Source organism: Sturnus vulgaris, unplaced genomic scaffold (assembly GCF_052056855.1).
Source record: "Sturnus vulgaris isolate bStuVul1 unplaced genomic scaffold, bStuVul1.hap1 Scaffold_194, whole genome shotgun sequence".
Lineage (NCBI taxonomy): Eukaryota > Metazoa > Chordata > Aves > Passeriformes > Sturnidae > Sturnus > Sturnus vulgaris.
In genome coordinates, this window is record NW_028276164.1 from 5741401 (window position 1) to 5756600 (window position 15200).

Consider the following 15200-nt stretch of genomic DNA (forward strand, 5'->3'; position numbering starts at 1 on the left):
ACACCCTGGGAGGCAATAAGGAAAGTCGAGAAGGGATGGAAGGTGTCGGTGTGCTGGGAAGGGATTGGGTGAAGGAGACCGTGCAGGAATATGGTTCAGGCAAGAAGCAGAAGGAGGAATATATGTGGGAAGAAAAAGGGTGATGGAAAAGAGGAGGAAGAGAAAAATACTGAGGATGGGGATGTTTCTCAGCAGGCTCTTATCCTCACAAGTTGCCAGCTGCTGCAGATCCTTTGTATCCCCGGTTGCCAGGACAGGCACACAAGGAGGTCAGGATTGCAGGGGGTTTCTCTGTGCTGGGCAGCGGCAGGAGCGGGCGCAGAGGGGCGGCACCGGGAGCACGGGCTGGGGGCCTGTGGGGAGCTGCGGGGCCGGGCCGGGGCTGTGGGGCAGCCGGGGCTCAGCGCCGGGCGCTGCCTGAGCCCAGCACCCCCCGGCAATTGCAGGCCCGGCAGTGGCCCCCGGCCCCCAGGAGGCTGCGGGACGCCCCGGCCGCTGCCCGGCCCCGTGGAGCTGCCGGCCCTGCCCGCCGGGGGGGCCGCGTTTGGACACTGCGGCAGGACAGGCACCGGCTCTGGGATACGGGCTGGCCACGGCAGCCACAGCACAAGGAGCAGCAGGACAAAGGAACAGCTGGGAAATGGGCATTGGACGTGCAAACATCCGGATTAGCTTTTAAGCATTTTCCTTGGGTCACTGCAGAAAGGAATGATTTAGCAGAAAGCTCAGCAGCTGTCAGAGGATGAGCACCCCCAGGCACTGAGGGGGCTGCAGGAGGGGCAGAAGAAGCCCCTGGAGCACTTGGTCACAAAGGCACAGCAGGGGAATGCAAGAAGGGATGAGGAAAAGGCCAAGGGGAAGGCAAAGGCCATGGCAGAATTCCTACAGCTCCTGTGCCCATGGGGTCACTGTTTTTCCAGGGAAAATGGAAAAGACATGGACGGTCCTTCTGCAGGGATGCACCACGGAAGCACCAGCCTTATTGGGGCAAGCCTTGCAGAAAATATCACAAGAATTTACCCCACCCCCAGGGACTGGGTTAATGCAGGATGTGGATGACTTTCTGCAATCAGGAGGACAAGAAGTGGTAGAAGAAGCCTGTGTCAAATGGCTGAATGTTCAGGCTAAAAACCATCTTTGATTATTTGAAAAGAAGTGCAAATGGTGGAGAAAAGGGTTAAATATTTGGGACATATTTTGACTGAAATTTTCTAGTGTATTGACCCACAGAAGTACCATACAATTTCAGAACTAACATTATCCACCACTAAAATGGAGCTGGGATAATTCTGAGGATTAGCAGGCAATTGCAACACCTGCACTGAGGATTCTCTGTTCCAGCCCGAATATTGTACGACTTTTTAAACCCAGACAGCCTTAATATTATGGTATGGACATAAGAAAAAGAACAGAACTAGAGAAAATGAAAAAAACCAAAGTGATTGAACCCCTGCCATGGCTCTACCAGACTCAGAAAAGAAATTGGAATGGGATGTGGATGTTGAATAGGGCCATGCCAAAGGAATTTGGAATTCCCGGCTGCAGGAGCAGCATGGGAGGGCACCACTGACCCTGCACTGAAGGCAACGCAGCAGCAGCCAGGGCTCCACATCGGGCCAAGCCCCTGGGCCTGCCCACAGATCCTCTGCTGAAATCCTCTGCCTGGGCACCCTCCTTTGGCATCTCCACACACTGGGGCCAATCCTTGCTGCCACTGCTGGAGCTTCGCTGCTTTCTGTGCCTGCACTGCCACAGCTGCTGGGGAAGACAACGGCACAATTCCACTCTGCCCCTCAGTTACACTCACACACTGGGCTGACGGGGATTCCATGGTCGGAAAATATAGCAAGTCTAATTTTAAAAATCTATTTCTATACTCAGGCTTCATGTGCCTTTGCATTGGGGAAACGAATTTTAAAGAGATTTCTAAGGAATGTTCCTCCACTCCACAGAGGGGAGTTTAACATCTCAATAGACTGGGAATAGCCCAAATGATACTCACAAAGATAACGACCATTAAGGCCATCAGCAAACATCAAGGAACACCCACCCCAGACACTGCCCCTGGCATAGTTGGAGATGCCTGGTCTGCAAAAGGCTGAGAAGGAAATCCAGGAGTGCGGACCTAATTAATATAGAGGGGAAGAAATACGGGGCGATAGGAAATTAAATACTTAGAATTATATAAATTGGAAGCAATGAACATAAAACCAATGGATTTCTATAAGTTTTGGACTGTAAAAAGTTAAGGGAAAATCTAGTAAAACTCACATCTCATGGAATGATTTTCTCTGCACACCCGGCCTATGTATGGCCGAAATTATTTCTGTTGCACATCCTGGCCGGAATCAAGTAATGCCTTGATTCTCTAACAGTAGAAATGGTGTTGAAGAGTTTTGGGTCCTCCCGCAGTTTTGGTGACAAGATTACATCATTAGAATGTTTTTTCTTAATAATCCTACTTTCATATTTTCCATTAAGATTGGGCCAAGGGTGTGAGAACCACATTTCAGTGTTAGGGGAATAAGCAGAAAAAATCTTTATTCCTTTTGGGATTTTTTGGGTATGTTTATGAGTGGCTGTTAGTGATGGCAAAATTTTGGTATGGAATTTGTAATGTTCACTGTTCACCTTTAGGCTGCATTTGGCAAAACCAAAAGCCCAGTATAATTTAATAGAATATTGTTTTAAAAAGAGAATAAAAAAGAAAAGCAGCGGGAGGGGGGAGGAGAGAGAGGAGGGAGAGAATATGTGAGTCACCTGATGGGCTTTCAAGAGGTGCTTGAATTGGGGAAAAGGGGGTTGGATCCCCAGAGGTAGCAGGAGGGACCTGGAGCTGTCCTCTTTGAAACTACACCCCAAAAATACTGAAAATCAGGGATTCCTCCCAGGAAAAAGCTGCCAGGAGCTGTCCAAAAGGAGTGAAAGCGGGGGTTGGGAACCCGAGATTGAGCAGGAGAGGCCTGGAACCCCCAAAAGCAAGCACGGGGCAGGGAGTTTGATGTTGGAATGATGATTGGGAATGGGCCAAAGAATGGGGGAAAAGAGGGAGCTGGGACGCCCAAAGATTGGGGGAGGGGGCTGGGAAACCCACATTGAGTCGTGAGGGGTCAGTAGATTTGGGGAATGATGAGAAAGGGGGGGAGAGGGGAGGGAAAGGTGGAGTTGGGATGGAAGAAAGGTGGTTCCCTGTCCCTTAGCACTCGATCCCTGGAGCGATTATCTGCGGCTTGGATGGGGGGGCAGATCCGCACTGGAGGGGCCCCCTGCCCATCCCAGTGTGTCCATCTCGCTGCTTCCCTCGAGCTCCCAGCCCGGCCCCGGCTGCCTGCTCTGCTCCCTGATGGATTTCTACCCTGCCCACATCCAGCTGAGCTGGTTCCAGGGCCAGCAGGAGCTCTCGGGACACGTGGTGGCCACCGACCTGGTCCCCAATGGGGACTGGATTTCTACCAGCTCCTGGTGCTGCTGGAAACCCCCCCGGCACGGGGTCAGCTCCAGCTCCAGGTGGAGCACGTCAGCCTGGAGCACCCCCTGAGCCGGCACTGGGGCACGGCCCGGACCCCACAGCGCCGGGAGGGGCTGGCAGGACACGGAGGGGATTGGGGGTCCTGGGCTTAACGTGGACACCCTCCCTGGGAACCCTCTTCCCCCTGTCCCATCTCCCTTTATACCCCCTCTCCCACCTCTTTCCCACCAGTCCCTTTCCCGCCCCGCTCACCCGAGAGAGCTCCTCGCCGGCAGCCGAGAGATGGAGGAGAAGGAGCAGGAGAGGGAGGAGGAGGAGCAGGAGGAAGAGGAGGGGTAGAGGAGGAGCAAGAAGAGGAGGAGGAGCAGCGAGAGGCGGCAGCCCGTGCGTCCATCGCTCTCTGGATGTGCAGCCCCTTCGCGCCCGCAGTATCGGCCCCCCCGTATTGTGTAGGTGACCGGGGAGAGGGACCTCGCCCCCAATATCTTGGGCGGTCCTGGCAGGGATTTTTTGAGAGGGGGAGGGATATTTGGAGCTCACCCGAAGTATCTTTGGGTCTCCCTGTTTCTTTTTTTCGGGAGGCGGCGGGCGGAGCGATGTTTGTATCTTGCAGGGCTCCAAAGCTGTCCCGAAATCCCCTTTTGGGTCCCCGGGTGGTTTTTTTGGGGATGTCTGGGTGGCGGCTGCAGACAGAGCCCCGGCGGTGGGTGGGGGATGGAGGTCCCCGGAGCCCCGTGGCGATCGCCCGGGACTGGCAGGGCGAGGGGAGCAGCCTTGAGGGGGGGAAAGCGAAAAGGGGAGAGCCCCGGGAGTGCCGGAGCCTGAAATGGGGGCCTGGAGAGGGGGGACCCCGAGAGCCGGGAGTGAGGGGAGCCTGGAGAAGGGGCAGCCCGGAGAAGGGATGAGCCTGGAGACGGGGAGCCCCTAGGACACCAAAGTGGGGACCCCAGAGAGGGGGACCCCTGTGAGCCCTGGCAGGCCGGAGCAGGGAGTCAGGTGAGGAGGCACCCCTGGGAGCCCAGAACGCTCGGCATCCCTTAGTGCCACCCAGAGAGGGGCACCCATGGGACCCTCAGCAGCCCAGAGAAGAGGGAACCCCAGAATCCCAAAGTGGGGAGACCAAAGAGGGGGGATCCCTGGGATTCCCGGGAAGCCTGGAGCATCGGGACACCCTGCAGAGGAGGGACCACAACATATATGCAGGATCCAGGGCATCCAGGACAAGGGGATCCCCAGAACGTCATAGTGGAGACCCCTGTCTTGGGGTGACTGTATGATGCCTGTATCCCCAAATCGTCTGTTCTGCTGGTGTTGGATATTGAATTCTGCAGTTTTAAGACTGGTTCCAGGAGTGAAGGGTGGGAAAGAAGAAGTGCAGAGTTTGTTATCAGAGACTGCACAGGCTCCCCCACATTCCTGCTCACAGACTGTGTTGTCTGCAGTGGACAGCCAGAGAGAGCGCTCTTTTTTTTGCTTTTGGTTAATTTTTCTGCCTAGCTGAGGCAGAGAATCTCCCTGGACTGTGTGTTTTGGGTTTTTTTCCTTTTTCCTGGAACTGTTTGAACCTGCTCTGGACTGAAAACCCAGAAGGGCACCGGGAGCTCACACCTGTGGCCCACCAGGCCTGGCCTGGGCCGTGGCATTTCCCAGCACAGGAGGGACTGAGAACAGACTGAGTGAGCCGGGCAGCCCAGGGAAAGAAATCTTCTAAATCTGTCATCTCTTGGGAACAGCGAGGGGTTTTGCTGTTTGGTTTTGTTCATTTTTGTGCTGGGAGGTGTATTGCCTGTTGAATAAACAGTTTTTTCCTTTTCTACTTCTCTCCGAGGGAGTATTTATTCCCGAGACAATTGGGGGAGGGACGGCTTGAATCTCTTTCCCAGAGGGACTCCATTTAGAGGTTTCCTCCCAAGTTTGCCCTAAACCAGGACAAATACTTCTTTGGCGCCCAACGCGTTGCAAGAAAGTGGAAAAGAAAACCTGATCTGATTGCATTTTGGTTGTACTTACTCTGTATTGGGGTAAAGCAGTCAGTAACCATGTTTTTTGAATTCATAATGTCTGTCAGGGTGAAGGCCTTTATGTGTCTCGGGTCCCTAGACTTTTTTGAGGTTTTAATACCTTTTTGGTCCCTAGGCTTATTTTCTTATCTGGAGATGTCTCCAGTAGTGTCCCTCATATGCAGTTTTTTCAGTAGAGGAGCACAAATTAGAATAGCTGTTGTGCTGGGCTCAGTGATAATGATTTATAGAAAGTTTATAAAGCTACTGAAGTTTGTTCCAGATATTTATGGTTCATGGTTTCTTCATCCAACCCTGCATCCCATTTCCAATAGCCTGTTTTGGGAGTTCATTAGTAATTGCATCTAGTTTGTTAGAGGAGGAGCAGGGGATGAGGCTTTTTGGCCTTTCCTTCTTCTCCTTTGAATCTGTTAAGTCATTTTTTGAGGATGTTCACTTTCCCCTGAATGTCAAGGATACCACTGTCCTGGTATTTCATCTGGTAAGCTTCCTCTGCACAGTCTGCAGCCTCTCTAGAATGAGGGCTGAGGTGTCCAGAGGAGCTGATGGGACCCCTGACCCAGGAGTAGGCCCGGGCATGGAAAATTCTGAGTGGGATGGGGAATGGGAGAGAATGGGCAGAACCCTGAAGAAATTTTCTGATCCCCCAGCCTGGGAATTTTCACGTGAACAAATTCAGAACCCAGATGAAGTGGGGAAATATCTGGAATAGAAGGTCCATGATGATTCTAATGAGAAAAAGATCATTGCAGTAAGCTGGGCCCTAGCATATGCTTATTGCACACTGCTAGATACTGTAGGGCAGCAGAGAGAGGCAGGGGGGCAGGGAGATAAATCAGCCAATACCCCAGTCACTCAGGCTGTAGCTAAACCAGACAGTGAGCCTAAGCCACTGGCAGTTGCTGTGGGGAGGAAGCACAGCAGCAAAACTGATCGGCCAGTGGGTGATGATGATCCAGGGGAAGGATCCTCAAAGTGAGCTCCTGGTACAAAATCAGAAGTCAGAGCAACTGAGACAGGATCAGAAGCCAATATTGAGTCCTTATCCCTGAAAGACCTTCCTGGCCTGAGAAAGGATCACACCTGATGACCTGATGAATCTATAATTAGCTGGCTGGTCCGTCTTTGGGATGCTGCAGGCGAGGCTACAATTCTGGATGGCACTGAAGCCAGGAATTTGGGATCCCTGTCACATGATCCCGTTATTGACCAAGGAATGATGAGGGGGGCTAATCCTCAGAGTCTCTGGGCACGGGTCCTGGGAAGTGTGGCATAAAGATATCTGTGTGCAGATGATCTCTGTATGCAGCAAACCCAGTGGGAGACCATAGAACAAGGGGTTCAACGCTTGAGAGAAATGGCAGTGGCAGAGATTGTTTTTTCAGATGACCTAACAACTAGGAATCCGGACTTGGTACCATGTACATCTGTGATGTGGCGAAAACTTGTACGACTTGGGCCACAAGAATACGCTTCTGCTTTAGCAACAATGAAGCTGGAGGAAAGGGAGGAGACCGTGCTCGATATGGAGAAGAAGCTCCGAGCATATGCAGATGCCGTGCATGGCCCAACACATGCCAGAATCTCAGCTGTGGAAACACTTCTACAGAAATGAGAAGATAAGATAGAGGAGAACCACAGGAAACTCAGGGAGGAGATGAAAGAGGGATTTCTCCAAATCTTGGCTGTACAGATCAAAAGTTCTGGCCCCAAACGTAAACGTTCCCCAGATGGGGAGAGAAGACCCTTCTCACGAGCTGAGCTGGATTCTGGAGAAAACATGAAGAAGAGGGATGGAAAATCTACTGTTGCTCTGGTAAAACTGGTGCTTGAATTGCAGGACAGTGAGATGCAGAGAGGGATTTCCACAAAAAAAGGTGGAACTTCACCAAACTTCACCAAAAAGGAAGCAGCTCCAGTTGCCGGTAGTCAAACTGCCAGGTATGATGATGATGACGACACGTCCAATCCCCTTGAAGGAACTTCCAAGACATAGCTCAGGAAAGAAGAATAACCAGGCTTAGAGGGGCCCTGCCTCTAGCCAGGTAGAGGCTGGGGAAATCCAGGTTTTTTGGACTGTGTGGATTCGTTGGCCTGGCACATCAGAACCACGAAAATATGAGGCCTTGGTCAACCCTGGCTCACAGTGCACATTGATTCCATCAAGGCAAGTGGGGGCAGAATCTGTTTCTATCACAAATGAGAGCATGTGCCAAAGTCAATAGTCTGGGTTTAAAGAAGAGTAAATGAGAGGCAGAGAGAATGACAAAGAGAGAAAAATAGAAATGGAATAGAGGTGGGGGATGAGAAAGAGAGTGACAGAGACAGATTAAGTAGAAAACCTCACCACTCTGTGGATCCCAATGGCGTCCTGTGGATGCTCTATATCTCTGTCTTCTTGGTGCTCAGGGTCCCCCACAAACACGGAGTTCAGGGGGTCCATACACACTTGGGGCAGGTGGGAAGGCCCAGGTTCCTCCCCTGGCAGGGACAAGTCTGACACAGGCTCTGGCAGCAGCCTCTGGCTCTGCTGCATCCCTTTGCATCAGGAGCAGTGCTCTGCTCAAGGCCTCAGCAGTGAGTCTGGGCAGCGCTTTGGGGCTCTTGGATGGATTCTGGCACCTCCTCAGCTGCCCCTCACGGCAATGTGCCGTGGATGTGGCCCCGGGGTGGGGATTTTCCAGCAGAGCCAGTTTGTGTGAGGGACGATGGGTGTTCAGTGCCTGTGGGCAGAGGTTCCCCCACAGCCCCAGAACTCTCCTCCTCCCTGGCTGGCTGTGGGCAGTGTGTGCAAACGTGGCCTCAGCAGATGAGCCTGTGGGCTACGGCCTCCCCCAGCCCCAGCCTGGCCCAAGCTGATTTTCAGGACAGCTGCTGGCTTTGGCTTTCTTTGGATACATTCTCCTGCCTCAGTTTTGTGTCCTTGTCCCTAGACCAGAGGCAATTGATCAATGGTGTCACCTTGATGGTACCTCAGGTGCTGTTAGGCCGCTCAAGTCCCAGGCCAAAGCTGCAGTCAGGTGAAGGAGGGCTGGGCTGGGGTGGTCTCAGCCTCTTTATTCAGTTCAGCCATAATGTGCAAATCTCCTTCCTGGCAGCGTTTAAGCCATTCCCCATAACATTTCAGTGTGTGACAGCGCTGTTGTGCCCAGAGCCCTGTGAGGCCCAGTGGCCCAGGACAGACCCCCCTGAGCCCCACAGTGCCAGGCCTGGCTTTGCAGGCTGGGCTGTGCGGGGCCAGAGGAATTGGCCGGATGGACGCAGGCAGGGAGTTGTGGTCAGCGGCTCCATGGGCGGCTGCAGGCCGGGGATGAGGGGTGTCCCTCAGGGAGGGCTCTGCCTCGGCCCCGGGGGGCCCAATGCGAGGGCGAGGGGCTGGGGGGGCCATGGGGGCGTTCGATCAATGGGGAGGGCCCGGGGAGTGCTGAGAAGGGGGTGGGGAGTGGGGGGGAGGGAGGGGTCCCATGGATTTGGGGGGAGTCTTGATGAGTGTGGGGGGAGTCCCATGGATTTTGGGGTCCTGGTGACGGGGAGGGAGCGGTGAGTGGGGGGGTCCCATGGATGGGGGAGGGGCGGTGAGTGAGGGGGGGGTCCTGGCGCCCTGGGGTGGTCCCAAGTATTCGGGGGGGTCCCAGCGCTTTGGGGCGGTCGGTGAACGGGGGGGGCAGTGAATAGGGGGAGCCCCGGTAAATTGGGGGGGTCCCTGATGATAACCAGAGGAGGAGAGGGGGGAAAGGAGCGAGCCCCAAGGGACGCCCCCCGGTGCTGGGGACACCCCGGTGCCCCCCCAGCGCACGCCCCCCCCCCCCCATTCCCGCTCCTGTTCCCGGGGGAAGTCAAAGGGGAGGGGCGGAATCCCCGGGATGGGCAGGGGGGGCACAAAGGGGGGTCCGGGCCCTGTGCACCGGAGGGTGGTCGGTACACGAGGGGGGGGTCCAGTCCCGGTGCCCGAGGGGGCGTCCCGGTGCCCGGTGATTCGTGAGGGGGTGTCCGGTGATTCCTGGGGAGGTCTCCGGTGGTCCTGGTGCATGACGGGGGGTCCCGGTGACTCATGGAGGGGTCTCCGGTGATCTCGGTGCCTGAGGCTGGCGATGTTTGAGGGGGGGTCCGGCGGTCCCGGTGCACGATGAGGGGGTGTCACTGCTCAATGGTGAGGGGAGTCCCGGTGCACGGTGACGGTGCTGATTGATGGGCGAGGTCCTCTGGTGGTCCCGGTGCCCGGTGATTGATGGAGGGGGTCTCCGGCGATTCCTCGGGAAAGGGGGGGCGGTCCGGTGATGCCGGTGAATGAGGAGGGGAGAGAGGAAACTCGAGGGTCCTGAGGGGGTCCCGGTGCACGAGGACGGTTAAATTCGGGAGTCCTGGTGCTCGGAGGGGGGGTCGGTTCCTGGTGTGTGACACAGAGAGAGACCGCGGTGACAATGGGGACCCTGGCACGGGGCTGGTGACACTCAGGGGCTCCGGGTGGCACAGAGACTCTCCCCAAATTCTCTGGCACGAGGTCCTGGTGGCACGAGGGGCTCTCGGTGACACGAGGAGCTGGTGGCACTCCAGGGGCTCCTGGTGGCACAAAGAGCTGGGGGCACTTGAGGGGCTCTTGGTGACACAGGGCTCTCAATGTCACTCGCAGGCCTCTCGGTGACACGAGGAATCCCCCCGTTCCTCCTGGTGGCACTCGAGGAGCTCTTGGTGACACTCGCGGGGCTCTCAGTGACACGAGGAGCCCCAAAATTCCTCTGGGTGACACAAAGAGCCCCCCAAACTGGTCTGGGTGACACAAGGAGACGGTGGCACGAGTGGAGCCCTTTGCAGGAGGATCTGTGGCACGAGGACCCCCAAAATTCCTCGAGCGAACCCCCCCGAAATCCTCGCGCGGGAACCGCCCCCCTCAGAGCGAGCCCAACCCCCTCCCCTCCTGCTCCTCACCCCGGGGGTCTCCGGGTGATCCCGCCCCAGGTCCTCCCCTTTCCCCCTTTTCCCCCAGGACTGGGAAGGTTGGAGGGACTGAAGGGGGGGTGCAGGTGCGGGTTTTTTCGGGGGGGTCCCGGCCGCCCCCGGGGCGGGGTCAGTGCTCAGCAGCGGGGCCGCGCCGCTCGCACCCGTTGGCCGAGATCGGGGGGGGCGGGGGCGGCCCGGGGACCCCTCTGGGCCCCTGTGTTGGTTTGAAAGTAAAACCAGTGCGAGACTCCAAGTCAGTAATACAATTTAATAGGAGAAAAGAGAAAAAAAAAAATAAAAAAATACATGCAATAATATAAAAGAAACAACCACCAACACAGTCAGAAATACAACCTGACACCCTGTCAGTCAGGGTGTTGGTAGCAGTCCGTATAAATGGTGGCTGCAGTCCTCCTGGATGACAGATGTGGTTCTGTTGAAGCAGTGCTCCTGTAGAAGGTGCAGTTTTCCTCCGAAGATCCAGCAATGATGTGGAAAAAGGTCCGACTTTCCTCTGGGATCCAGTAGAAAGGTCTGCCCTCGGGTCCCAAACCCCAGTTTTTTATCTAGGTAGGAAAGGCTTGGCTCCTGCCCCTGGTTGGGGCATCTCCCAATGGGGTGATGTAATCTTATCAGTCACACAATAGGACTTAATGGCCCATTAACAGAATATATCTTCTGGAGGAGGGATGGGTTGTGAATAGATAACGATGATCATCCCCCCATCTTATCAGATGGCACATCAGCAGAGGATATCTCCCACAGAGATAAGGATCACCACCCCTCCCACATTTTAACAGATGGTGATAGAATACACATTTTTGCATTGTACCCCAGGACATAATCCACCCCTTATTCTATTACCATCTACATCACACCCAAACCAATACCCTCTTACAGATATATAATACAAAATGAAACCTTACATACAGTTCTCACTAAAAATTAGGTCTCTTTGTGGTACACAACGGGTTTCCCCATCTTTCTGCATTACCCACCAGGTGCAACCAGGTCCTTGAGCAAAAACAATCCCACGGATTGGTTTGCCTTTGCCTGTGGTGGGATTAATCCAAACAGTCTTTCCTAAAATACCTTTCATGTGTACCACTGGGACCTTGTCCCCATCCACTGTGTGCAGGGGTTCAGAGTGGGCAGGACCGGCTCGATTGATGGACCCTCGGGTGTTAACCATCCAGGTGGCTTTGGCCAAGTTCATTTCCCAATTTCTGAAGGTTCCACCACCAAGTGCTTTCAAAGTAGTCTTAAGGAGTCCATTACACCGTTCAACTTTCCCGGCAGCTGGCGCATGGTAAGGAATATGATATATCCATTCAATGCCATGTTCTTTGGCCCACGTGTTGATAAGGCCGTTCTTGAAATGGGTTCCATTGTCTGATTCAATTCTCTCAGGGGTACCATGCCTCCAAAGAACTTGTTTTTCTAGGCCCAAGATGGTGTTCCGGGCAGTGGCATGAGGCACAGGGTAGGTCTCTAACCATCCTGTGGTTGCTTCCACCATGGTCAGTACGTAGTGTTTGCCCTGGCGGGTTTGGGGAAGGGTGATGTAGTCAATTTGCCAGGCTTCCCCATACCTGTACTTTGACCATCGTCCACCGTACCACAGAGGCTTCACCCGCTTGGCTTGTTTGATTGCGGCGCAGGTCTCGCAGTCGTGGATGACCTGTGAGATACTGTCCATGGTAAGGTCCACCCCTCGGTCACGGGCCCATCGGTACGTCGCATCTCTCCCCTGATGACCAGAGGCATCATGGGCCCAACGAGCTAGGAATGATTCTCCCTTGTGCTGCCAGTCTAGATCCACCTGTGATACTTTCACTTTGGCAGCTCGGTCCACCTGCTCGTTGTTGTGATGTTCTTCATTAGCCCGGCTTTTGGGTACATGTGCATCCACGTGTCGAACCTTTATGGTCAGTTTCTCTATTCGGGCAGCAATGTCCTGCCAAATCTCAGCTGCCCAGATGGGTTTCCCTCTGCGTTGCCAGTTGGCCTTTTTCCAGCGATCCAGCCAACCCCACAGAGCATTAGCTACCATCCATGAGTCAGTGTAGAGATAGAGCCTTGGCCACTTCTCTCGTTCAGCAATATCCAAAGCCAACTGGACGGCTTTTAGCTCTGCGACCTGACTTGATCCACCTTGTCCCTCGGTAGCTTGTGCAACTTGTCGTGTGGGGCTCCATACTGCAGCTTTCCATTTCCGGTTAGTGCCTACAATTCGGCAGGAACCATCAGTGAAGAGGGCATATCGTCTTTCAGTCTCTGGTAGCTCATTATATGGTGGGGCTTCCTCAGCACGTGCCACTTGCTCCTCTTCTTCTTCAGAAGACAATCCAAAAGTCTCACCTTCAGGCCAGTTTGTAATTATTTCCAGAATCCCAGGGCGATTTGGATTCCCAATACGGGCGCGCTGAGTGATGAGGGCAATCCACTTGCTCCATGTGGTGTCAGTGGCGTGATGTGTGGAAGGCACCTTTCCCTTGAACATCCAGCCCAGCACTGGTAGTCGGGGTGCCAGGAGGAGTTGTGTTTCTGTGCCAATCACCTCTGAGGCAGCTTGAACTCCTTCATAGGCGGCCAAGATCTCCTTCTCTGTGGGAGTGTAGTTGGCTTCAGATCCTTTGTAGCTTCTGCTCCAGAATCCCAGTGGTCGACCCCGAGTCTCACCAGGCACCTTCTGCCACAGGCTCCAAGACAAACCATGGTTCCCGGCTGCAGAGTAGAGCACGTTCTTCACATCTGGTCCCGTCCTGACTGGGCCAAGGGCTACTGCATGAGCAATCTCTTGCTTGATCTGGGCGAAGGCTTGCTGCTGCTCAGGGCCCCAGTGGAAATCGTTCTTCTTGCGGGTAACCAGGTAGAGAGGGCTCACAATCTGACTGTACTCAGGAATGTGCATTCTCCAAAAGCCTATGGCACCTAGGAAGGCTTGTGTTTCCTTCTTGTTGGTAGGTGGAGACATAGCAGTGATCTTATTAATTACCTCTGTTGGGATCTGACGACGTCCATCTTGCCACTTGACTCCTAGAAACTGAATTTCCTGAGCTGGTCCCTTAACTTTACTTCGCTTAATGGCAAAACCAGCTTTCAGCAGAATCTGGATAATCTTCTCTCCTTTCTCGAAGACTTCCCCTGCTGTGCTGCCCCATACAATGATGTCATCGATATACTGTAGATGTTCGGGGGCCTCACCCTTCTCCAGTGCAGCCTGGATCAGTCCATGACAGATGGTGGGACTGTGCTTCCACCCCTGGGGCAGACGATTCCAGGTGTACTGCACGCCCCTCCAGGTGAAAGCAAACTGAGGCCTGCATTCTGCTGCCAGAGGAATGGAGAAAAATGCATTGGCGATATCGATAGTGGCGTACCACTTTGCTGCCTTGGACTCCAGCTCGTACTGGAGTTCCAGCATGTCTGGCACAGCAGCGCTCAGCGGTGGAGTCACCTCATTCAATGCACGATAGTCTACGGTCAATCTCCATTCTCCTTCAGATTTACGCACAGGCCAGATGGGGCTGTTGAAGGGTGAGTGGGTTTTGCTGACCACCCCTTGGCCCTCCAGTTTACGGATCATTTCATGGATGGGAATCACTGAGTCTCTGTCAGTACGGTATTGCCGGCGGTGTACTGTTGTTCTGGCGATTGGTACCTGTTGCCCTTCAACTCTCAGTAGTCCCACAGCAGAGGGGTCATCTGCAAGACCAGGCAAGGTGCTCAGTTTTCTAATGCCATCTGTCTCTACAGCAGCTATCCCGAAAGCCCAGCGATATCCTTTTGGGTCTTTGAAGTATCCATTTCTAAGATAGTCTATGCCAAGGATGCATCGGGCCTCTGGGCCAGTCACGATGGGGTGTTTCTGCCACCTGTTCCCAGTTAAACTCACTTCGGCCTCCACTACAGTCAGCTGCTGGGATCCTCCTGTTACCCCAGAAATAGAGATGGATTCTTCTCCTACATACTTTGATGGCATCAGAGTACACTGGGCGCCGGTGTCAACCAAAGCCTTATGTTTTTGTGGGTCGGATGTGCCAGGCCATCGGATCCACACAGTCCAATAGATCCGATTATCCCTCTCCTCTACCTGGCTAGAGGCAGGGCTCCTCTATTCCTGATCCTGGTACACGTTGCTCTCTCCCTGTAAATAGGTTCTTGAGGTTCCTTCAAGAGGATCAGTCATATCATCATTCTGATACTGTCTGGAGTTCTGTACACGAGAGACTGGAGCAGCATTGACTCTAGATGAGCTTCTTGTGGTAGGTGTCCCTCTTTTCAGCTCACGTACCCGGGCTGCTAAGGAGGAGGTGGGTTTTCCATCCCACTTCCTCATGTCTTCTCCATGCTCCTGAAGGAAAAACCAGAGGTTACCTCGTGGAGTGTGTCCTCTCTCCCTGCCTGAGGAACGCCGGCTCCTAATGGCAGAAACTCTTGTTGGTTCAGGAGAGATCTGGTAGTTGTTTTCCTTAAGTTCTTTTTTTAGTTTCTGATGGCCCTCTTCAATCAGGCTTCGGACTTGCTCCACCAGCCGTGTTTCCATGGATGAGACATGGGTACGAAATGGGGCTGTGACAGTGTCCTCATAAATTCTTAGTTTATTGGCCAAGACGCCTACCATGTCCTCACCTTCCCTCCACTGCAGCGTTGCCAGGTAACGGGAATACATCTCTGGTCCAAGTCGTGCAAATCTCAACCACATCTGTGACGTGCACCGGACACAGTCTGGGCTCTTAGGAAATCTCTCATCTTCTGAGAAAATGATC